The sequence below is a fragment of the Erinaceus europaeus genome, chromosome 2 (assembly GCF_950295315.1).
Source record: "Erinaceus europaeus chromosome 2, mEriEur2.1, whole genome shotgun sequence".
In the NCBI taxonomy this organism is placed as follows: domain Eukaryota; kingdom Metazoa; phylum Chordata; class Mammalia; order Eulipotyphla; family Erinaceidae; genus Erinaceus; species Erinaceus europaeus.
In genome coordinates, this window is record NC_080163.1 from 44,371,259 (window position 1) to 44,396,452 (window position 25,194).

Genomic DNA, 25,194 nt, shown 5'->3' on the forward strand with positions numbered 1-25,194 from the left:
AATTAGTGAATGACCACAGGTAAACATCGGCTGTGCCCACAGGGGGCACTGGAGTAGAGGACATGCTTGTGTTGGTTGAGAGAGCTGGACAGAGACCAGTAGGGTACTGGGGCAAGTCTCTTCTCCCCCACCCCAGCCTCAGTTTTCCTATCTTTCCAATGGACTTGGGGACTTTTGTCCTGGCTGGGTGCCAGCTAGTCTGGGGGCGCAAGAGGTGAGGGGACTCTCAAGAAGGAGAAAGCAGTGGGTCGTGAAGACAGGAAGATAAAGTGTGGAGCTTGGCTTGGAACCTGAGAAGCAGAGAGACCAGCCCTGACCTGATGCCTGTCCTCTGAGGACAGGGTGGGGTGTAGACTCACACCCTTAGCTACCTGTCCCTGCTCTGGCAAGGGCTGGGCTTTGTGGCATCTGCAGCATTAGTGGCTTTGTCTGATGTCCCTCCCTCCCCCTAAGAACAGCTCCTCTCCAGGCCTACACCCTCACATATCCAGCTCCTATTGACCCTGGCAGGGGAAACCCAGCTCCTCTTGCTGGACCTATCTTCCCCAAAGCTTGATGGAAATTACATAGTTTGGCCTCCAATAGCAAAAGCTAGCTTGTCCTCACTTTCTTCCTGGGGGTGTCAGATCTTGGAGGCCCAGAAGTTTTCGTTGCTGGAGTCTATAGTCGATGCTTGACACAGAGGGAATCTTGAATCAGAATTCTTGTCGCGTTGGGATCCCTGAATCACAGAGCCATGGGTTTAGCTGCTGCGAGAAAGCATGAATGGTCAGGTTTCTGTCTTGTTTGAAGTGAGGCCACATCTAGGTTCTGAGGGGAGGGGCTTCCCTGTGGGGTGCTTAAGTGACAGGACCAACCCAGTTCTGCCTTTACTCTGCCACCCCTATTCGGAGCTCTAGTTGTTTCTGGGAGTGGGCTATGTGGGTCTAGCCAGGCAGCATGGGGTGGGATGGCCTACAAGCCCAGGAGGGGTCCTCTCGCAGTGCCCGCCCGCCCGCTGCCCACGCTTCCCCAGGCACCAGTGTGAGGAGGAAATGCAGGCTGTTGCTTCCAGTGACAGCCGGCAGGGCCGGGCGGCTTCCCAGCTCCCCCTCTGATTCATGGCCGCCTGCAGCTCCCCCTCCCCTGTGGGCCTCAGCAGCCCCATCTGTGCAATGGGGAGAGCAGACCATAGCCCACAGTCTAGCGTCACATAGATGATACAGTTTGGATTCTTTTCAAGACCACCATTAGATTGAGGGAGAGTGGTCTGGAATTGCCAGCTAGTCATTTGTGCCCAGAACTCTGAATTGTTCTGTGTGGACTCACCTTAATGGCTCTAGGAACTGTGGAGCTCTGACCTGAGTCCTGGGACAAAAATGGGTTGGGGGGGGTGGGCGGTGAAGGTGAGAGTTGGGCGGATGGTAAATTCACAGATAAGAGCTGATGAGATAGCTCAGTTGGATAATGTGCTGCTTTGCCGTGTGCATAATCCAGGTTTGAACCCAGCCCCCACCAAACTGAAGGACATTTAGGTGCTGTGATTGATCTCTTTCACCCTCTTGTGTGCGGTTCGCGCTCCTCTCTCTCTGCTCCTCTATCTCTCAAAAAAAAAATTCACAGGGAAGGGGCCTCAGTCTGCTCATCTGTGAAATGGAAGAGCTGCATCTTGAGGCCATTCACTCACTGTCTCTTCACTGCCTGGGACATGCTAGATGCTAGCGGCATGGGGGCTCCTGGGGCAGAGTGGGGTTGGAGGGAAGGGCTCCTCACTGTGTGATTTTTGCCAGAAGAAATGGGGAGGGGAAGGGAGATAAGGAGCTGGCCAGCCAGGCCACATCCATTGGAAAATCCCAGCTGTTCTCAGGAAGTGTTTCCTCTGCAGGTCTCCTGGGAGGGACCCAGGCCAGCAGGAAGGAGGGTGACTAGGGGCAAGTGCCGCCCCCCCCATGCCCCCCCCCCCGTGTGATCTAAGGAGAGACTAGTGGGCCCGGCACTGGCAGCCTGTGGTGGGGGCCGCAGGGCCACAGGCCAGGGCTCAGAGCCTTCTTTAGGTCCCCATGGTACTCTCCACCCTGTTCTGTGTTGCTGTTTGTGGGGGTGGCAGATGCTGTTTTATCGACTGAGGCAAGTAGGAGGCCTCCGGAAGGTCCCCCTGGGAGGTTCCGGGGGGCAGTGGGGGCACTGACAGCTGCTGCCCAGCCAGGGCTCACTGGCAGTGGCCTCCCAGGCCCTCTATCCTGAGGGCCTGTGGGGGACAGGGGTGGCTTTTGGGAATAGAGAGAGGTTCCCCTCTTGCCTTGGTTTCAGCCCCACACACACAGACACTGCCCACCAGGCTTCTTGGCTTCATCCCTCTTCCATCCCAGGCTGTGTCTGCAGAGCCCCCCGGGAAGGCAGGGGAGGAGGCACAGCGGGCTCAGAACAGCGGGTGCCTGCACAGCCAAGTATTTGCGAGAGCTGTCAGAGACAGACAGGCATGTGGGGAATTTGGTGCGTGTGGGGCTGGGGGAAGCAGCCGGGTGGGCAGGCAGGAGGCAGCGGGCGGGAGGGAGGAAGCTAGGGTTGCCTCCCCCACCTGCTGGACCTTGCAGAGACTCCCCCCCCCCCCATCCTCAGCCAGCCTGGAAGGTGCAGCTGGCCCATTGCTGCCTATCATGAGGGGGGGACTGGTTCTGGGGATGGGGGCTCAGCTCTCTGTTGAGAGCCAGAACCCAGGAGAGGCTGTCTGCTGAAGTGTGGAGCCAGGCAGAATCCGGGTTGTGCCCGACCATGGCCTCCAGGAAATAGCAGCTGTCAAGCTCCTTCACTGTCCCCCTCCCCCCAGACCTGGCACAACTTGTTTCCTGGCCAGGGTCCGGCTGGGGCAGATTGGAGGAGCCTGGTATTGCCCAGCTTGGGCAAGGAACAGGTACGGTGGGGTGGACAGGATTGTGCTTATAAGCCAAGCTTTCTTTGACCAAAGCAGGTTGGAGTCATTTTGGAAGAGGGGGCTTCAGCCCTTATCTCTGGAAATGAACATTTTAATCTCTTCTGTGGTCTGTTAGGCAGTGCAAGACCCAGAACTGAGTAGTAGTTGATGTTTCACAGCTGAGAGCCCAGAGAGGGCAATACACTGAGCTGAGGTCACATAGTAGGCTTATGTAGACCAGTGGGAAGAGTGAACATAGGGCTTTGCTAGGGTGGGGTGCCATCTATATTTAGTTAGTCTTGCAGAGCCAGGGGGCCCCCTGGGAGCAGCTGGGGGGGGGGACAGACAGAAGCCTGGAGCTGCATTTAGTCTGGACAGAAATATCCTCCCCCCACCCACCCACTGGCTGGGCGGCCAGGCTGCGGGCTTGTCCCCTGAGGGGCAGCTTGCCTGGGCCTGGCGGCCGTCGGGACAGGCAAGATGACCCGATAGGCTTTTCCCAGCTCAAGTTTCGATGAAACAGGAACCGGAGCTGCAGCCTGGGCCATGGGGGCCAGGGCAGCCGGAGCCTGGGGGCCAAGGCTGCTTCCCCCTCTCTCCCTCCTCCCTGCGAAGCAACCTCCTCTTCTCAGAGGCCTGGGGAAGCAGCAGGTTATTTATCAAGCCAGCCTCCCTACTGTGTCTGCCCGCGCCTCCCCCCTTATGCTGGCGGCCATGAGCCCAGGAGAGCTGGGTGAGCTGGGCGGGCAGGCGGCACGATGAGCTCAGGAGACGTGAGTCACCCCATCTCCAGCAGCATCATGAAGCCCTGCGGCCTGACAGGCAGAGCATGCTCATGTACAACCCCCCCCCCCCCCCCCCCCCCGCCATGAGACGCACCAGGGGCACCTGCTGGGGACAGACACAGCCATTTAGCATACACAGTTGACGTGCATTGTATGGACTTGTTCATGTCCAGAACACCCCAGAGCACAATTGCTGTTGCCCCCCATTGCCTCAGACTCTGGCACATAGGTATCCTCTGGCACCTATGGACATGCATGACCACCCTGCCAGTAAGTCTCCATCTGCCCCATCCTGTCCCAAGCTCAGCCACAGCACACACCCAGGTGGTCCCAGAATTGGGCCAAGAGCACTGACAGCAGAGTCTGGTGTGCACACTCATATATGTACCCCACATGGGCTAGGGATCCATTTACCCAGACATCCCTTATTTAGATTCACACAGAGCAGGTGTGAAATCCTTGGCTATAGATTTGTCACACACATGGCCTCCTTGCTCACAGGCTCTCTGAAGAAGGGGGACTCCTATCAGGCATAAAGGTGTTACCCACCACCTGCCGTCCAGGATGGGAACTCTGGCTTGGATCATGCAGAATAGGTTGGGAACTGAAAGGGGAGGGAGGCAGAGGAGCTGGAAAAGAAAAGGTTGAAGGAAAGTCACTGTGGAAAATCTATTTCCCTGGGAGCTCCAAGTGGCCAGCTGCTCCCCCCACTCAGGGTGGGTAATTGGAGGTGCCAGAAGTTGGGGGAGAAATGAGACCCCCCTTTGGAGTTGGCTGTGCTGCAGGCTGTGCCTGCATGCCCTTTCTGCTCACCAGGTATCTGCTATCCCCTGTACCCTTGGGTCTTAAGCCCCTCATTTCTGTAACCTTGTAATCAACACCCTGAGATTTGGGATCTGAATATCACCCCTGGTTGCAATCTACTGGCCTGCAAAATGGGTACAGAGCTGATCTGGGTACAAGAGGAGTGAAGCTGCTAAATTGGTAGGATGGCCCTGGGTAGCCTCTTAAGTTTCTGCTCCCTAGTGAGCCTGAGAATTACCTTTACACGCGCGTGCGTGTGTGTGTGTGTGTGTGTGTGTGTGTGTTTGTATGTGTGTGTATGTGTGAAGAACCAATGTGTGTGTGTATGAGAGGAGAGAGGAAGAACCAGAGCAGCACTCTGGTGTTGTGATGCCAGGGATCAAACTCAGGTCCAGTGCTTTATCCACTGCACCACCTCACAGGCTAGCTCATTTTATATACTGAAAGTACACACTTCCTTTTCCTCCTCCTTTCCCTTTGATAGGCCAGAGAGAGATTGAGAGGGGAGGAGGAGATCAAGATACACTGCTTCATTGCTCATGAAGCCCTCTTCTTTGCAGTTGAGGACCAGAGGTTGAAAAGCACAGCTTTTCAATAGAGAATTGAGTCTGAAGGGATGGCTTCTATGGTCATGAGAAGCTTCGGACACACAGTCATGAAGTATTCAGACCAGGATTAGACAGTCCAGCAGAGGTGAAGATCCAGGCGGCTGTAAGGTCAGGCAGGCTCCCCCACAGAGGCCTGAATAATGATCAGGGAGGAGATGGGGGCCCAGATATCCTCATGAAAGAAGGAGCAGTGGGCAGCCAGGAGCACTGATGTCTTCTGAGCTGAGACTCAGGCCTCAGGCCTGGGCTTCAGAGTTGGCTCAGTGACTGCAAGTCTGCCAACCTCTGTGACCTCACTTTTGCCACCTGTAAGATGGGGATGAGCCTTATCTGTCTCAGCTCCAGGACCTGAAGTAGATGGTGGGGTGTGGTTCTCACCTTGTCACACCTGGATCTCCAAGTGAGTCCAGTCCTCCCCCTACCTGTCTACACCATAGCTGGCATTTTTTCTAGGAGTGGTACCCTACAACAAGGGCTCCTTAATTAGAATGTCTTGCACATACCCTATTCTCAGGTTGTCCTCAGGTGGGAATGTAGAATTGGAGAGGCTGGGCTGGGTCCCCAGAGAGGGTTTGGGGAGGGAGTTGGGTTGGACCCAGGGCCAAGGAACTCAGGGTCCTCAATGTACTCCTGAAGGCTTCACCATATGAAAGGAAACAACCTTCTGTGCTTCCCAGACTCTGTTCCCAGCACCCAAGCAAAGTCACATCAAGGCCCCAGACCAGACAAATGGGGTCTTTGTGGGATGTGGTCAGGGGCTCAGCACATGCCTATGTGGAAGGGCTACTGGGTGCAGGAGGTATGAAGTGCTGACAGACTGGTGGGTGGGGAGATAGCAGGAAAGGTTGGGGGAGTGTATGCACAAGGGGTCTTCCTGTGACCAGAAAAGGAAGTGCAAGTCTGGACAGTTGAGCATTGCCCCTCACCCCCGTGGCCCTCAGCCCTATCCTGTGTGTTCATCTATTGATCCTGCACATCAGAGGGTGGGGGCAGTGTGATGCTTATTTATCTGTAGCTGGGGGAAACCAGGCTCAAGACTCAAAAGTGGCAGGACCAGGGTCACAACCTGGGCTGCCCAACTCTTCCTGCTTCAACTATCCTTGACACTGTTAATGTGGGCTGGGTTTGACAGTAAAAATCACAACACAGCTGGCATTGGTTGAGTACCTACTGCATGCTGGGCCTGTACTGAGAACTGTATGCATGCCCTCTAGGACCCTGATGGCAGATGTCACCCTGAGCACTTCACAGGCCCAGGGAGTGGTGGACTCAGTCAGCTTGAGCTACTTGTCTTAGCTTGTCTGGACTCAGGCTGCAGAGCTGGGACTCCAGAGTCCACTTGAACTATTCATTGCCTGAATTTGTGCCTCTAGGGCTCTCCCACCAGTTCCTTTGAAAACACACATGATGAGTGAACATCTCAGGCCAGCCCCCTGCCCACCTACATCCAGTCTTCCCCTGCTATTTGGGGGCATGCCCTAGGTTTGGAGCCCAGGGCTTTGGGACTGCTGTTCTCTCTCTGTCTCTTCTTTCTTTCTCCTTCCCTCCCTCCTTCCCCCTCTCTTCCTTTCCTTCCTTCCTGCCTTCCTCCTTTCTGCCCTCCCTCCTTCCCTCCTTCCCTCCTTCCCTCCTTCCCTTCCTTCCTTCTCCTTCCCTCCTCCTCCTCTTTTTTTTTTTTTTTTTTTTCAAACCAGAGCACTGCTCAGCTCTGGTTTATAGTGGTGCTAAGGATTGAACCTGGGACTTTGGAGCCTTAGTCCTTAAAGGTGGTTGGTTTTTTGTTTTTTTTCCTTACAGGGTTATTACCTGGGCTCCTTGCCTGCACTACGAATCCACTGCTCCTGGAGGCCATTTTTCCCATTTGCTGCCCTTGTTGTGGTTGTTATTGTTGTCATAACTATTGTCATCAGATAGGAAAGAGAGAAATTGAGAGAGGAGAGGAAGACAGGAGAGAAAGACACTTGCAGACCTGCTTCACTGCTTGTGAAGCAAACCCCTGCAGGTGGGGAACTGGAGGCTCGACCAGGACCCTTAAGCCCTTGCGCTTTGCGCCATGTGCACTGAACCTGCTGTGCATAACCACTATGCTACCTCCCCAGTCACCACTACTGGCCTCTTAGGCTGTAGGTGAGGGAGCCCTATTGGCCATGGCTTCCATAGAAATGATTCACTAAGGTGAGGGGAGCCCTATTGGCCATGGCTTCCATAGAAATGATTCACTATGAGGGCCAAGAAGTATTCTGTGAAGTGAGCTGGTATTCCTTAGAGTTGCAGAGATTTTCTTGCAGATAAATTCTGGGAAAATAGATTTTCAGGGAGTTGGGCGGTAGTGCAGCGGGTTACACAGGTGGCACAAAGTGCAAGGACCGGCATAAGGATCCCAGTTAGAGCCCCCAGCTCCCCACCTGCAGGGAAGTTGCTTCATAGGCAGTGAAGCAGGTCTGTAGGTGTCTGTCTTTCTCTCCCCCTCTCTGTCTTCCCCTCCTCTCTCCATTTCTCTCTGTCCTATCCAATAACATCAATAACAACAACAATAAAACAACAAGGGCAACAAAAGGGAATAAATAACTAAATATTTAAAAAAGAAAGAAAGAAAGGAGGGAAGAAAAGAAATAGATTTCCAGGCTTCTGAGAGCTGCGCTGGGACCTGGTCAGGGACAGACACACACACCTCCCACCTGAAAGTTCCTTTTCGCCCTCCTTGGAATTCTGCAAAACATAACTGATCAAGTGCCCTTGAGCAGAAGATAGAACACAGTTACTCTTGCCCCCAAACTCCAATCAGTATGCGATTTAGTCAGAGAGAGAGCACTAGCATAGAATGGCCCTGGGTCAGAGCTCCCTGAAGGTCACCGAGGCAGGTTTGTCTTGTTGGAAGTTGGTCCTAGTCTCAAATGGAGAGGTAGAGTCTCTTTTCTGTGTGGCTAGTCGCTTCCCCTTCCTGATCTCAGTTTCTACATCTCAGAAATGACTGAGAATCTGCCCTGAACATTCTCTGAGGCAGAGGTGAGCTGCAGACAGGCAGACAGGTGTACCACACCCACATACCCCGCACCTGGTGTGCCCAGGGTTCCTCTCACCACACCTGGCAGCATCCAGCATGGTTGGATTACCCTGACTTTAGTTTCATTTCCACTGTCCACCACTTGGCTCTAATCATTCCTGGCCCCCTGAAGCTCTGAGCCTTGGTGTCTTGATCTGTGAAATGGGAAGGACTGAATGCCTCCCTCTTGGGGCATCTGTGAGGCTAAACCAGATGACATGGACACAGCAACTGACATAGGCTCTCTCCATGATGGTGACGGTGGAAGCCCCTGCCCCTGGGCTGTCCTCCCAGGGGTGGAGGGCTTCCTCCACGGGTGCTTCCCCCCAACCTTGGTCTCAGGAATTCTGGGAAGAAAACAGTGCCAGTCTGCTGGCTCAGCCGGCTTGGCCACTGACCTTCAGAGCACCCAGGCTGTCAAGGCCGCCTGACTGCCTGCCGGGCGGGCAGGCGGGTGGGGGGAGCACCAGCCAGCTCCCCGCCAGACGCTTACCCACCCCTGCTCCCACTCTCCTTCTCTGCGCCTGTGTGTGAGCTAATTAATCTCAGCCCCTTTGGGAAATTAGAACGCCACAGCCATGGCCTCCTCAGCCTTACAGTCCCTGTGCTGCTGCTGGGCCCTGCCATACCCGCTGTGGTTTGGGGGCACGGAGTGGGGGATGGGGCTACAGGGTGAGCTGCGTCACCACGGTGCTCAGAGCCCCTCACCTCTCTGTGCACCGTTGGGGGGCCACTCTGGCCTCTCAATACCTTCCCCTCCCCTGAGGACACTGGATAGCCACATGACCAGGATACAGATGAGCCTCTCTGACCTGATCTGTGGGGTGGTATCCTCACCCCTCTCACCCCTCACTCTATATCACCCCCATCCCATGATGTGGCCCCCTTGCCTGGCCACAGGCTGATGCAGAGACAGATGTAATTATGGAATTTTGCTTGGGAAATTAATTTGAAAAAGTTAATTAATTGGCGGTTCCAGAGGTGGCGGGCCCCACGCCCAGTCAGTCATGCTGACGTCAGCACCGCTTCCTGGGCAGCTGAGGAAAGGGACCCTGGCGACCCAGTTGGGCAGCCCTGAGACAGCCAGATGCACAGTGAGGGCTGACCAATGCCCTTGCCCAGAGTGGGCGTCCAGGGTGTTTATCAGCTGGAACTGTGGGGGTGGGTTGCCGAAGAGCAGAGAGCCCAGCCATTGTTTAGCTTCTCCACTCTGTCCCTTCTTCCCAGTCTTCTTTCTCAAGAAAAATCTCTAGACTTATTCTACAAGGTTTTCCTGAAGGATTTGGAGACATGTGGAGCCCACTGTACGAATGAAGCAACTGATGTGCAACTAGCCCTGGTGGTTTGGCTTGTGTTCTCCAGTATTTGGGCGGGGGCTGCAGCAGGGGCCCAGGAGGCATAACAGCATGAACAGTTTCACTGGCAGCCTTCTCCCAAATAAGGGTGGTAGAGGTCTTCGAGTTAACTTTGTGTCCCCCCACACACACTATAATGCCTTATAACACACACCTTTGTTTGTAGCACCACCCTGTATGTGCTTGTAAAGGGTTTCCCCATCACCTCATTTGATCCCCAGGATGACTCAGATGGACCGAGATAAGAGACCCCTGACTACGACTTCCTGACCAGTACTAGTGATTGGAGGATTAGATGCTTGACAGTCCAGACAGAAGAAGGGTCAGAGCTGAGGTAAGTGGTGGCCAGGCCAGGGACATGTCAGGCAATACTGATCTACAGGAAGCTAACAAGGTGGTGAATGGGGGATTTTGAGAGGCCCAGGCCTGTGTTCCCCAAAGCTTTAAGAGTTTGGGCAGGTCTCTTAGCTTCTTCAAGCTTTGTTGCCCTCATGGGAAATGGGGTGATTTCATATATATATGTATATATATATGTGTATATATATATATATGTATATGTATATGTATGTATGTATATGCCACTCAGAGGACTGTGATGAGGTGCAGGGAGATGTAGCCACTGGAATTGTCTGGCCTCACCACCATACTCTCACTATCCAGTGGAGATTGACTGGATGGGAAAGCTGGGAGCCTAGTGGTCTGGTGGTGCCAGGGCCAGCAAGCAGGTTTTTGGAAGGGAACCTGGTACAAGTGGTTGGGAAAAAGGGTAGCTAGAGGAATCGATATTGGTGAGGTACCCAACAGTCAACAGCAACCAGATCCCTGGGGCCCCCTAGGGGATGTCAGTCCATACAGCATCCTCCCAGATTTGTTCAGTGTTTTTCTCACCACACACGCATACACACTTGCACCCCATGTCTCCCACTGGGCCCTGCAGTGGATTATGCCAGCCTCACAGTGGATGAGAGTGGTTGGGATAAGAGTCATGGTTATGAGTTGGCTGTGCTGAGTGCACACCAGCCACTGTGGCATGTTCTGTAGCTCTGGTTTTGCACTATGTGCGCTTAACCCGGTGCAACATTGCCTGACACCCAGTAGTTCTGGTTTTGACCAGGGCCCAACCCCTAGTGTTGTGCTGGAGAGGGCCATACACACTCCCTGAACACCCATTGTGAGCTTAGTCTGGTCTCTGAGAGAAACTTCCTTTGCCTACTTCATATCATCCAAGAAGGCCTCTCTGACACTGACCCTCACTTGGCACATTAGCCTGTTGACTGGGCACTCTGGGTTCTCTGTACAGACTATTAAACCCTTCTGTGTGTGTGTTGGTTCCTCTCTTCCCTAAATTATAGCTGCCTGAGGGTGAGGTCTCTGCCACCTCCCACTCTATCCTGTGCTCAACACAGAGTTAATACTGGGTGGGGTGCAGATGGTCTAGGTAAGGCCTTGTGAGGACAAGGGCAGAGCTAACCTGGCCACTGGTGCCCTTTGGGGCCTGCAACTCCTAACTCACTCCACAGGCAGGCTCCCCATTATTCTGGCTTGAGTGCATAGGGAGTGAGTTTTAATGCCAGGAGTCAGAAGGCAGGTTTTAATCTCTCCAAGCCTCAGTGTCTACATCTGTGAAATGGGGAATCTGGTGCCTCTCCCTGCTAGTGATAGTGGGAGGATTGGCAAGAGGAGATGCCTATGTTATCCGGGCCTAGAACTTAGTAAGAACTCATGAGGAACTGTTCACTGTCATCAGTATTACCATTGACACTGATATTTTATTATCGTTACATTATTATTCACCACCCCTGGCCCAGCAGCTGTGGTGGCTCTGGATCTGAATGTAGAGCTAAGGTCTATGGGACAGTTTCCTAATTAGTGCTCCCAAACCTAGAGGAAAAAAATTAAAACCTAGTTTTAATTTTTGCTAGAGAATTTTTGCCCCCCTCAGGTTGGGGGCCTGGCTCTAGGCAAAAGCCTCCCCAAATTTCCCCCTGTCTCTCCCTCAGCCTCCCAACCCTCCTGGGCCATGAATCATTTATGAGGCCAAAATGAAACCAATTAAGGACAAACTTTGAAAGCCTCTAATTGCTGTGCCTGGTGGCACTGAGGAATGAGGGGCGGCAAGCCTGCAAGGTGCGGAATCTCCTTGGCCCGGCCTTTCCAGGCCTCCAGTCCCAACGTGTCTCCGGGCTCCTGGGTCTCCCAGCTCCCCTCCTGGTGGCCACAGACGTGCCTGCATGGCTGGCTGGTGCGTCTGCTGCCCAGGCGCCTGCCTCAGGTCCCAGGCTGACTAATTAGGCCCAGCTTCCCCTCCCCATGCCGTCCGCTGCCGCTTTAGGCCCGGGGGTGATGGCGGCTGTTCCTGCCGTTCTGAGGCCTGTGCCCCAGAGCTGGCCATGGTTTTTGGGACGTGAGCCAGCTTGCTGGTTAACCCAGAGGAGCCTGAAATGTCCTGTCCCTGAACCTGGACTTGGGGCTCCCTGCCATCTGTCCAGTGGGGGCATAGTAGTAGGTAGCTTGGGGTGGTATAAGGTTACATGGTTTCCACAGTCCAGTTTGGTCTCAGCTAGAGAGAAATTCATCCTTGCAGAATAAGGGAGAAGAAAACCAGGGGATCCAGGGTAGGGCTGTTGCATTAGTGCCTTGGGATCCCAACTCCTACTCCTCTTACCTGTGCCACAAACCTTATGTGGTTCCTTAGCCTTGATTTCCCATTTGGAATTACCAGTAACAGGCAGTTTTCTCTGTGATTTCAGGAGCTGGGCTTTGCATACCCCCCTCCCCCAGGCTGCTGGTGTGGCTCCAGCAGGCCCTGCCTCGCTGTCTGAGCGAGCCCTGGGCACCACTGACCAGCCTGCCCACCCTGGTGAGGGCCAGGCTGGCCGTGGGCACTCAGGCACATTATTTGCTGAAACTGAATTTCTGTGCTTGTGTTTTTCCATAATTATATTAGCAGGTGGGATTTTTCCTCGGGGAAGTGGTGGGCGGGGGGAAGCACCATGGCAGTGTCCCCGCCCGTTTTGAGCTGTGAGCTCACACTCACTCTGGCTCTGCCTGCCCGCCTGCCGTAATGATTTTTTAATTATGCAGCCAGTGCTCGGAATTGCTAATCTGTCTCTAGCCCAGCATTCCCTCCTGCGGCTCACCCCCAAGCCCCTCACTGGTGTCCGTAAGAGTGGTGTCCCCAGTTCCTTGCCATCATAGATGCCTGAGATCACTGCCATAACAAGAGAACAAGGGGTGGGGGTAGGGGTCACAAGGACACCTCTCTTCCATCTGCAAGTGACTGAACTTGGCCAGGGGGACCTGTGACTCTCTTTGTCAGCCCCATCTAAGTGGCTCTAGAGAGGGACAAGGCACTGACCATTGCTCTCCCCTGAGGGATGTGACCACACCCATTTCAGTGACACCAGCCCTGTGTGGCCCCAAGGAACGTGCACACAAGTACTATCTTTGTCTCTGTCACCTCCATATTCACACTTTGCTTCTCTTTCCCCCACACATAGCCTCACAGTTACACAAACACAATAGCTTGCTCTGTGCTTCCTCCACACACCGTCACACCTGAGAGCCTGGGTGCCCTCAGGAGACCCCTCTGCTGCCTCCCATGCCTGCCAGTGACCCTGCTCTCTCTCTCTCTCTCTCTCTCTCTCTCTCCTCTGCCTGTTTGCACCCACCTTCACTTCCCAGCTTGCAGGCACTCTGGGCCTCCCTGCTCCCACCTGGTGGGGTGGCTGCCTCCATCGACCTGGCCTGGGGGAGGGAGGGGGTTGGTTTTGCTGCACGGTGGCTGCGGCTCCTCTCAGGCGCCCAGCTGTGGCATCTGTCAAGGTCAGATAGCGACTCCGGAACCAGCCGGCTCGGCCCCATGGCCCCTCTCGCCTCATTATTTTTGTGTTGGGGCTGCTGCGACACCTCCCTCCCTCCTCCTCAGCCTCCCGCCCCTTGCCCGCCTCCCCCACGCCTCTGCAGGGAAGGCCTGCGGCCTGGGGGCTTTTGTTTTCCAGTTATTCTCCGTGCTGAGACCAGGCAGGCAAGCAGGCAGGCAGGCAGGCAGGCAGGCAAGCAGGCGGGCGGGTAGATGCTACTGGTCCTTGAACAGCAGACAAGGCAAGTGTCCCTGTCCCTGGGACAGTTTTCGCCATGAGCGGAACCCTGAGTTGTCTTCTCAGGGGGATAAACTAAACTTGGGTGGAGCCCAGCCCCCACCACAACCCTGGCGCACCTGTGGGCAGCTTCCTGTTTCCACAGGGGCCCCAGCACCTGGCTTCAGTTCCTGTCTGCATCATACCCAGCCCAGTCAGGCCTCAGACTCACATCCCAGAGCCCCTCAAAAGCCCTGCTATAACTTACAGTGTGTACTCGAATGCACACACACACACACACACACACACTCACACTCACACTCTGCATGTGGCAGAGATGTGTTGATATTCATGGACCAGGAGAAACCCCACATATCTACTCACTGTTTAAGCTACTATGTTTGTGCATACATGCACACCCAGGCATGTGTGTGTCTACCTGTAGATGTAGCTCACATACTTCTCTTGTACACACAGGGAAGTCCCATGCTTAAAGCCATCCACATATATGGAAGCCCTGTGCATGTGTTGGGCCTTGTGCACACTGACATCGGGGACTGTATACACACAGGTGGGCACAGCTGCTCCCTAAACTCATGCACACCTTTCAGGTAGGCACAGAGGTGTACTTGTCCTTAATGCTGATGCTCCATTTATTTTTATTTTAAATTTACTTTTATTTTTACTATATTATTAGTTTTTTAAATAGAGCAAACAGGACTCTATTTTATTTATTTTCCCTTTTGTTGCCCTTGTTTTTATTGTTGTTGTAGTTGTTGTTATTGATGTCATTGTTAGATAAGATAGAGGAATGTGGAGTCGGGTGGTAGCGCAGTGGGTTAAGCGCACGTGGTGCAAGGACCAGTGTAAGGATCCCAGTTCGAGCCTCTGGCTCCCCACCTGTGGGGGGGGGTCGCTTCACAGGTGGTGAAGCAGGTCTGCAGGTGTCTTTCTCTTCCCCGCCTCTCTCCATTTCTCTCTGTTCTATCCAAGAATGCCGACATCAATAACAACAATAATAACTATAACAATAAACAAGGGCAACAAAAGGGAATAAATACTTTTTTTTTTAATGAGAAATGGAGAGAGATGGGGAAGACAGGAGGAGAGAAAGACACCTGCAGGCCTGTTTAGCCGCCTGTGAAGTGACTCCCCTGCAGGTGGGGAGCTGGGGGCTCAAACCGGGATCCTTATGCCGGTCCTTGCACTTTGCAGCACATGAGATTAACCCACTGCGCTACTGCCCAACTCCCACTATATTATTTTTTAACCAGAACACTGCCTAGCTCTGGCTTATGATGGTGCAGGGGATTGAACCTGGGGCTTTAGAACCTCAGGCATGAAAGTCTTTTGCATTAACAGTTATGCTATCTATCATCGACATCAAATGCTGCACCTCACAGTAGACATTCCATCCATCTGGAGCTGACTGCAGAGCCCTGTTCATGAACACAGTTACACCACCCAAGGGACTTTGTTCCCAGAGATGCTAACATGAGCTTGAGCTCCTCCCCCCCCCCACTTTTAAACACCCTGTGTATCCAGGGTGCCCCAGAGAATGGGCAAGGGTGGTTGGTAGATGAACTGCCTTATCTTCTCCCAGCCTCTTTGTGTCACCAGTCCAGGCCTGGGATCACAGAGTTCGAATAGGACAGGGTTTTCAGAAGGAATCTGTTGGCAACTGGCTAAGCTAAGCTATCCCTATGTCCCTCTGCCCACCTGGAGCCCCTGTGTACATGTTTTGAAGGGATGGCATGTGGGCAGGCTACAGCATGCGTGTGCGCGCGCGCGCGCGCGCGCACACACACATACACACACACACACACACACCCAGTCCTTCTGGGGTAGCCCTGTCATCCACTCACTTCCTCCTCTAGCTGGGGACTGTGACTGCCCCTGAGGGATGGTGGGGAGGGGAGGGCTGTGGCAGTGGTAGTTGGAGGTTTAGCAGTGGCAGGGCCCCCCCACTCCCCCCCAGGAAACTCAAAACCCTGGGCCAGCCGCGGGTGGCGGGTTGGGGCAGGCACAAAGAGGGCCTCTGTGTGGCCCGGCTGGGCTGCCCACAGGATTCTGGGGGAGGAGGCAGGAGCCGGTTTCCGTCCCATTCTGCTTCCTGCGGAGGCCGCCGGAATGCCCGGAGCTCTGGCCCAGTCGGCCTACCCACAGCCCCTTCCCCGGCCTTTTCCTGGGCCTTAGAATACAACTGCAGACTACTCGGCTATGGTGCCCTAACATGTTTTGCTCAGAGCCTGAAAGCTGAACTGGAACTCATCCTCTAGCCCGGAACCCTCCCTTCCTGGGCTTGGGAGACCTCGACCAATGTTGGAGGGCCTGGTGCTTGAGTCACTCAGACCCAGTTTCAGATCTTGGCTTTGCCATATGTGGATGGACCTGGTGATCTTAGGAAGGTGACTTTACTTTCCCAATCCTCAGTTGGGGAATTCAGTGAGAAAGCGTCTGTAAAATTCCTGTCAGGGAGTGAGTGCTCATTTTCAGAGCTTGCTATTATTTCTTCTGGGGCTACCCCCCCCCAAAAAAAAAGTCTCATTCCAACTCTGACCATTTCAAAACCTGTCTCTCCAGACTTCAGTTTCCCTAGCTTTTGTCACATCACCCACTGGTTCAGGCCCACCTGGAACTGGAAAAGTGGGAGGGGTCACTATCTGGAGTCTTTTTAAAACTTTATTTTGGAAACCAGGACACACTGCTCAGCTCTAGCTTATGGTAATACCAGGGACTGAACTTGGGACTTTCTCTCAGTCATGAAAGTCTGTTACATTATCTCCCCAACTCCAAAATATTTTGTTTAGTCATGAGAGAAAAACCAGGGCACCTCTTCACTCCAGCACACAGCACTAATGGTGCCAAGGATTGAAACCGGGATGTAGATGTGCTTGTGTGTGATTTTTCTGCTGCCATGCCACCTCCCCATAGACCTCTCTGGGATCTTGACTCCTGCATTTTGGGGTGAGGTACAGGAAACCCCTCTCCATTTTACAGATGGTAAGTTGAGGCTGGGGCAGGGTGGAGCTGGTCACAGTCAAGGAAGGAATAGGATGGAGTCACAAACCAAGGTGGATTTCAGCACTCTGGCCTAGCCCCGTCTATCCTCGCAGACATGTTCTCCTTCTCCAGTCTGATCCACAGGGACAGACCTTTCTGATTCCTTGGCCCAGTTTCTCTGAACCAGCTGTCCCCCACTTGCTCCACCATGAGGGCCCCCTGGGAGGGAGGCACTGTGCTCACGTGGGTGCTGAGGCCAGGCTGTGTCCACTCAGAGACCCCCCCACTTTGGGACAGCTGTGTCTAAGATGCCAGGGTTGCAAATCACTCCATGTGTGTCAGCTGTCTTCTTTGATTGGGCGGTGGTGGTACGCCCTTCAGAAGATGGGCGAGAGGACTCCATGAAGCACAACATGCACAGGTCTGCTCCACAGGGAGGCCTCTGTGCGCATGAGCTGTTCTCATGGTCTCACATTGCAGATGGTGAAACTGGCTCAGGGGCCATATGCTGAGATCACAGCAAGGAAAGAAGAAAAGTTCAGGAAGGAACCTGGTCTGAGAGGGTGCCTGCAGAGGAAGACCTTATCTTAAGATATATATACATATTTGAAAATTATTTTTAGGAGGCCAGGCGGTAGCACAGCGGGTTAAGAACACATGGTGTGGGAGTCGGGCTGTAGCACAGCGGGTTAAGCGCAGGTGGCGCAAAGCACGAGGACCGGCATAGGGATCCCGGTTCGAACCCCGGCTCCCCACCTGCAGGGGAGTCGCTTCACAGGCGGTGAAGCAGGTCTGCAGGTGTCTATCTTTCTCTCCTCCTCTCTGTCTTCCCCTCCTCTCTCCATTTCTCTCTGTCCTATCCAACAACGACAATAATAACTACAACAATAAAACAACAAGGGCAACAAAAAGGAATAAATAAATTAAATTAAATTAAAAAAAAAAGAAGAAGAAAAAAAGAACACATGGTGTGGGAGTCGGTCCATAGTGCAGCGGGTTAAGCACACGTGGCGAAAAGCGCAAGGACCAGAGTAAGGATCCCACCCAGTTCGAGCCCCCGGCTCCCCACCTGCAGGGAAGTCGCTTCACAGGCGGTGAAGCAGGTCTGTAGGTGTCTGTCTTTCTCTCCCCCTCTCTGTCTTCTCCTCCTCTCTCGATTTCTTTGTCCTATCCAACAATGATGACATCAGTAACAACAACAGTAATGACTACAGCAATAAAACAAGGGTACCAAAAGGGAATAAATAAATAAATATTAATTTAAAAAAAAGAACACATGGCGCATCCGGGTGGTGGCACACCTGGTTGAGCACACATGTTACAATGCTCAAGGACCTGGGTTCGAGCCCCTGGTCCCCACCTGCAGAGAGAAAGCTTTGCAACTGGTGAAGCAGGGCTGCAGGTGTCTCTCTTTCTCTCTCCCTCTCTATCTCCCCTACCCTCTCAATTTCTGGCTGTCTCTATCCAATAAATAAAGATAATAATAATAAAAAAAAAGAGCACATGACACGAAGTGCAAGGACTGGCGTAAGGATCCCGGTTTGACCCCCTGGGTCCCCACTTGCAGAGGGGAGGGGTCGCTTCACAAATGGTGAAGCAGGTCTGCAGGTGTCTATCTTTCTCTCCCCCTCTCTGTCTTCCCCTCCTCTCTTGATTTCTCTCTGTCCTATCCAACAACAATGACAGCAATAAGAAAAACAGTAATAATAACAACGATGATAAAAAAGGGGAAAAATAGGGCGGAGGGTAGATAGCATAATGAACGGTTATGCAAACAGACTCTCATGCCTGAGGCTCCAAAGTCCCAGGTTCAATCCCCCGCACCACCATAAGCCAGAGATGAACAGTGCTCTGGTTAAATAAATTTAAAAAGAAGGGGGGTGGATAGCCTCCAGGAGCAGTGGATTCTTAGTGCCCCCATGTCCACTTGGTCGATTCCAAGTTATATTCCTCCATGAGGATAATTTCTGGAACCATCCGTTCCACCCCGGTTCCATGGCTGCCAGTTCTTAGCAACATCGCCCCGCCAGATATTCGTCGGGATGCAGCATCATCTAAGTTCATTTCCCACGTCTACGCTCGACTGGACCTGCCAATATACGTGGATATCTTCGCCCACCCTGTCCAACGCTTGACGTCTCGTCATCCAATCTGGTCCCCTACGCCTACATTGAACTTCTCTGTTCCAGACTCTTGGAAACAGAGTTGGCAGTCAGCTGAGGTAAAGAACAAACACCTCATCACAGACCCCTGCAAGCGTCAACCCGGCTTTGACCTAGCACGTTATGATTGGGCCCTCCTCAATCGCTATCGAACAGGCCATGGCCAGTGTGCCGCTATGTTCCATTGCTGGGGAGCCAGAGACGACCCGAACTGCCCCTGCGGCTACAGACAGACTATGACCCACATAGTCAACGACTGCCACCTCTCCAGATTCAAAGGAGGTCTTGAAACTTTACATCAGGCTCAACCTGACGCTGTTGACTGGCTACGGAAGAAGGGCAAACGCTAGAAGAAGAAGTGCAGGCACCGAGCCCCAGTGATAACCCTGGAGGCAAAAAAAAAAAAAATTAATGCAAGAGATACAAAGAGTAAAAGAGAGAAACCAGAGCACTGCTCAGCTCTGGCTTATGGGGATTGAACCTGGGAGCTCAGAACCTTAGGAATGAAAGTCTTTTGCATAACACTTATGCTGGGAGAGCCTTATCTTAATCTGGGGTGTTCCAGGCCTTCCATTTTAGTACCTAGCTGTGCCCATGCCAGGGCATATCTCCTGCCTAGGACCTCAGTGTTCTGTCCATGATATGGGCTGACCCCTTCATTTAGCTGTCATAGGGAGCTCTGTCCAGGAGATTGGAACCCCCTGTCCCCTGAGGGTTTTCTCAGTAGCATATTTCAGTCCTTATTCCAGGGGGTTGTGCCTATCTTGGGAGAAGAGGGTCAGGGAGGGAAGACTTCAGTGCCCTCTTCTGTCTGTGGCAGCTGAACTTGGGGTATAAGTCTTGGGTGTCCCTAGGGGTCTTGAGGGTATCCCTCAGCCTCCACTAGGTGCTAGTGGTGGTCAGGTGTCCATCCATAGTTGGGTTTGTACCTTATCCCCTCTAGCTGGGCTGCATTTCTTCTGCCTCCAAGTCTTACATCCCCATATCAGTCTCCTTGGACCCAAGCAGGGGTTTTCCCTTCTGGAAACTCCCCAGGCTGAATCATGGTAATAAGAGATGGAACCTGCCCCCAAACCCCCTGCCCCCAAATGGCTCATTCAGTTTAGTAGTGTCTGCTCTGCTCTCTTGCTATCAGGGAGGCCAGAAACCTGCCCGCTGAGGTGAGTGGGAGGGGTGTGATGAGCCCAGGTGTATACCTTTGCAAAGCTGGCCTGCCTGGAGGAGGGACTCTCTGACCAGGGTTGGGGTCGGGGTCCTGTGGGGGCTCCCTCAGCTGGTGGGATGCTGCAAGGGAGTGACTTACCAAACCCAGAAGTCGTGAGAGTTGCACAAATCTAAATTGACTAAAAAAATAACCGAGCTCTACACTTACAGATGGGTGGATTTTATGTGTCTAAATCATACTTTAGGAAACTGTTAAAAAGAAATCCTGCTCTTGACCTCAAGGCCCTTCCCAGACAGGCCTCTGCCAACCTCACAGCTACCCTTCTTAGGAACTCTTCCAGACTTGTGACTCACCCCTTTGGTAATATATCCCACCCTCACTCCCCTTATCATCTCCGGGGTTATCACTGGGGCTTGGGTACCTACACAACAAATCTACAGCTCTAGCTGACTTTTCCTTTTTCCTTCTTTCTTTTTGGGTAGATACAGAAATTGAGAGGCCATGAGGAGAAAGAAGGGCTAGGCAGTTGTGCACCTGATTGAGTACATATATTACAGTGTACAAGGACCTAGGTCCTCACCTCTGGGGGGGTAAAGCTCCAAGAGTTGCAAAAGTGCTGCAGGTGTCCTCTCTCTCCCTCTTATCTCTAGTCCCTCTCAATTTCAATTTCACTGTCTCTATCCACAATTTAAAAAAAAAATTTAAAAAAGAGCGGGGGGAGAGAGGGAGAGGAGAGAGAGACACCTGCAGCACTGCTCTACCAATTGTGAAGCTTCCATTCCCTGCAGGTGGGAACTTGCACTGGGTCATTGTAAACAGTAATGTGTGCAGTCTACTGGGTGCACCACTACTAGGCCCGGATAAGATTTCCTTATCCTTGACTCAGACTAGTAGTCCCTTCCTCTAGCAGCCAGTGCCACCCCTTCATATCCCATTTGGTCCCCTTTCTGCTTACATTTCATATTGGTTTGTGTGACTGTCTGCCCAGCTCCTTAGAGTGAGTGGTCTGTTTCCTGCACTGTCTGCCTTATACCATGGGGCATAGGGCTGCAAGGGGCTGCTGGTAGTGGGGATGGATATATGCAACCAAACCTGTGGAACAGCTCACTGTGAGCCAGCTGTGTGCATGTCTGTTCCACCCTACCCTGAGGATCCCCCACTAGAGCTGCCTGGCCTGAAGGATTCAGAACAGAGCCACACTGTGCGTGAATCCTGCTTCCCCTGGGGCTGAGGGTGGAGTGAGGACACGGCCACCACCTCCAATGACCTCACTGCCAGCTGGCATTATGATGTCACTGGCCCAGCATTCCAGATCCCTGCCTGGCATCTCTAAGTCCCCCAGGTGGGGGTACATACACCCCTGGGTCTTTGACAGCGTACCCCACCCCCCAACTTTTCAGCATAAAGGTGACTGGCATGGTAACAGCCTAGGGGTAGGGACAGCTTGGGGTGGCTGGGTCACCTCGCCCTGGATGATTCTGTCTATTACCTAGGTGAAACAAAGGTGTCACAGAGCAGCAGGGTAACTAACATTTGGTTCAGTTCTGTCCTTATTGGGTGCCAGCTCGAATCTCCCTGCTATTTAGAGTCCTGATCGCTGAATTTGGTTAATGCTATCTCCCTGGGCTCTGGGGAGGAGTAGAGTGGGGAATAGACATGTAAAGTAAGTGTGTGTGTGTGTGTGTGTGTGTGTGTGTGTGTGTGTGTGTGTGTGTGTGTGTGACAGAGAGAGAGATTAAAACCAGAGAAAGTATGGTTCTGGGACAATAGGTGCTCAGTAAATGGGTTGGTCAGTTCAGGAACCAGAGTTAATAATAAGTATGTGTGTGTGTGTGTGTGTGTGTGTGAGAGAGAGAGAGAGAGAGATTGATTAATAACATAGAAAGTATGGTTCTGGGACACAGTAGGTGCTCAGTAAATGGGTTGGTCAGTTCAGGAACCAGAGTTAATGATGGGAGCTAGCCAGAGAATGGTGGACACTCTGCCCTCTGGGGCTGATCAGGGCCTGGCAGGATAGGCAGGGAGTGGCCCCAGCTTTGGCATATTCTCTCCCCAAACTCAGCTAGTGAGTTTGAACTCTCAGAGGCTGAATACTGTAGCCTGGGCCCTCAGTCTAAGACCCCCTTTCTTTCCCCCCCAACCTACCTGATCTCTCCCCAGACAGTGACCCAGAGTGGACTGGGGGCCTTGGGGCCAGTCTCTGCTTTGCCTCACCTCTGCCTTTCTCTCCTTCAGGCATTCCTACTACCTCCTCTGGGTTCCCCGGTCCTCATGTCTTGAATTCTCTCAAGATCTGTTTCTGTGTCAGGCCCTCATGTCTCTTGAATTAGAACTAGGTGCCTTTGGGTCTTTCAGGGTTGCCCCAGCCCCTGCTCCCCACAACAGTGTCCTCTAACCTTGACCCTTTGCCCTCTCATCACCAAATCCCCTTTCTGTGGACACCCTCAAGTACTCGTCTCAGAGTCTTCTGTCCGCAGCACCTGTCTCTGTTCTTCTGCCCACTGTCTCCCTATGCCCCCCAGCTCTCCGTGACTGATTCATACACACACCCCCCATTCTCCCTCCACCCCCTGGGCTCTGTCCCCGCCCGTCAGCCCCTGGTCCCAGCTCCCGGCCAGCCTGGCTCCTGCATGGACAAAGGGGTCCTTTGTGGGCTGACCGCGGCTGGCGGGGCGGCGGGGCGCTGGCTCCGCATTGCTGATGAAACGGAGCCCTTTGTTGTCCCTCCTCAGGCGCAGTATTTCTTTTTGGGGGCTGGATGCGTTCCTGGCAGGGCCGATGATGGATGCGCCCGCCGCCGCCCGCCTGCCCGCCAGCTTTCCCTCCCGCTCATTCCCGCTCCGCTTCAACGCAGCCCCAACTCCTCCCCTGCTGCCTGGGCACTGCCAGGCCCTTCCTGGCCGGGGGTGGGGGGTGTTGTGTGCCCAGCACTGGAAGGCTGGGTCTGGTAGATGGCCTTCTCTCAAGTCCTCTCCTATGAGGAAGGCAGACAAACATATGGTCAGGGGTCCACTGGGACCTAGGAACCAGCTCTCAGCTCTCCCCAGGGTCTGAAGGAGAACCAGGCACAGGGATAGATCTGAAACTATCTTTGGGATCAGATCATCAGATCTTGATATTGGCCATTCATTCTGGGGTCTTGAGGGCAGACTCTCACCTGCTTGTCAGCCCCCCATGTCTACCTCACTTTGAGGTGCTATGGCTGACAAGCCACGTGCTGTGTCTGTAGCACCTGTTTGATGACATGTCACATTCTCTGGTCCCGAGCACCCGAGCCCAGCATGTCCCAGGACCTGGGGAGCTGGGGGTGGAGAGTCCCCAAGGAAGGACAGGAAAAAAAAAAAAAGGAAGATCAGAGAGATTCTAAGAGAAGGCCGAAGATGAACAGATTATGAGGCTTGGTCCCCACTGAGAGACTGAGGATGGAGACAAAAGCAGACACTCAGCCAGAGCGCCAGCCCCGGCTCTGTCGGAGGGAGCTGACTTCTAATTGACCTGCCCGCCCCGCACGCAGAGCCAGATCCTGGAGCTGGATGGAAGGAGGGAGGGAGTAGAGCAAGAGCAGTGCTAATGCAGCTATCGATTTCTGCCACCAGCCAGCAGGCCACAAAGGCAGGGGACACAGGGGCTGGGGTGCAGACCACTCCCCTCCCAGCTCTCTAGCCTATGGGCACCTGTCGCCTCCCCTCACCCTGTATCTGGGGCTGTGGTCTAGGGCAGGTGAGCCGAGCTTAGATGAGCAGGAGTTGAGGGAGTTGACTTGGGGCAATTGTCTCTTGCCTGATCTTACTGACATTTGTCCCCCATACTTGGGGGGGGGTCACTGGTATCCTTGAGCACAGCTGTCCCTACGCAAGTATAACCACCTTCCTCTTACTACTACTCTGACTTCTGTGACACATGACTGCCCAGCAGACCTTTCTGGCTTTGTCTTGCTGGATGGAATCTGTCAGCTTACCCTGCTCACCCTCATCACCCCTCTACCATCTTGAGGAAGGAGCCAGTGTCTGCTGATGCCTGTCACTCACCTTTCCTTCCCCATACTCATTCCTCTGTACAGCCCCTCCTTACCTTAGAGGTAAGGGTACCTGGCTCCACGGGGCCTCAGTTTTGCCTTCTGTAAGTACAGAATTTGGACTGGATGACCTCCTGGGACAGGCTGAGTCCTGTGACTGGGGGATGGTGGGGTTGCCTGGGGACAAAGATGCAGTGTGTGCTGCCCCTGAGTCCAGGGCGGGATAGGCCCAGCCAGATGTGCGCCTCCCCCTTGAAACGCCAGCTGCTCAGGGGCTGGGCCCTCTCATGGGGCTTGCTGGGCCGAGCCTGCAGATGGGAGGGATGCTGGAGAGGCAGGGCTGATGAGGAAACTATCCCGTGCTCCATCTGGACTAGTTCCTTCCAGAGTTCCTGGCCAAGGAGCCTGGCTGCTCAGATGCCTGGTTCTTAGGGCCTGAGCAGAGTGGCCTCTGTGCTGGGAAGGGGCACCTCAGACTCAGGAGAGGCAGGCTGTTTGCTGGAGGGTTACATCTGCTTTCAGTCCTGTTTTTTGCACAAGCTAGAGGCCTCTCCTGCCCACAGCCCAGCCTGACTGTCTCTGGGAGCCCCTGAGGTCTGAGGCCCATCTGGGGGCCAGGCTGGAACACAATAGGACAGGAGTGGGGTCTGATGGTGACATGGTTTAGGTGAGGAGGAAGTGTGCCACTGTGTTCATTTTGTGCCTACACACACACACACACACACACACACACACACACACACACACACACACACACACACACACACACACTCACTCACTGTCACTCTCACAGAAGACATATCCTCGGCCCAGGACTTCCTGTCTTTCACAGGAAGACTTGTGCTCTGTGAAATGCAGCTTTGCATTCTAATAGATAGATTCCCCACCCCCCTTTTTTTTAACCAGAGCATTGCTCAGTATTGGTATATGGTGGTGTGAGGATTGAACCTAGGACTTTGGAGCCTCAGGCATGAGAGTCTGTTCAAATAACTATTTTTTTCTGTTCTCATATCTTTTTTTTAAGGTGTTTTATTTTATTTTTTAGTATTTATTTATCCCCTTTTGTTGCCCTTGTTGTTTTTATTGTTGTGGTTATTGATGTCATTGTTAGGATAGGACAGAGAGGAGGGGAAGACAGAGAAGGGGAGAGAAAGATAGACACCTGCATATCTGCTTCACCGCTTGTGCAGCAACTCCCCTGCAGGTGGGAAGCCTGGGGCTTGAACCAGGGTCCTTGCGCTTTGCACCACGTGTGCTTAACCAGCTGTGCTACCGCCTGACTCCC

At 53.4% G+C, this 25,194-nt stretch overlaps 2 protein-coding genes across 9 annotated transcripts in view; one reads left to right on the forward strand and one right to left on the reverse strand.

Annotated features, from left to right (window-relative positions):
- Positions 1–25,194, reverse strand: part of PFDN1 (prefoldin subunit 1) — a 964,801-nt gene that overhangs the window by 138,168 nt on the left and 801,439 nt on the right. The gene's annotated exons all lie outside the window — the stretch shown is intronic.
- The window catches only part of CXXC5 (CXXC finger protein 5), a 40,565-nt gene that overhangs the window by 10,538 nt on the left and 4,833 nt on the right, over positions 1–25,194 (forward strand). The window contains exon 2 of one of the 7 annotated variants that reach the window (XM_060179043.1): positions 9,707–9,819. The exons of the other annotated variants lie outside the window; for them this stretch is intronic. The gene's annotated coding sequence lies outside the window, so the exon portion shown is untranslated. The remainder of the gene's footprint in view (positions 1–9,706; positions 9,820–25,194) is intronic. 7 annotated transcript variants of the gene reach the window in all.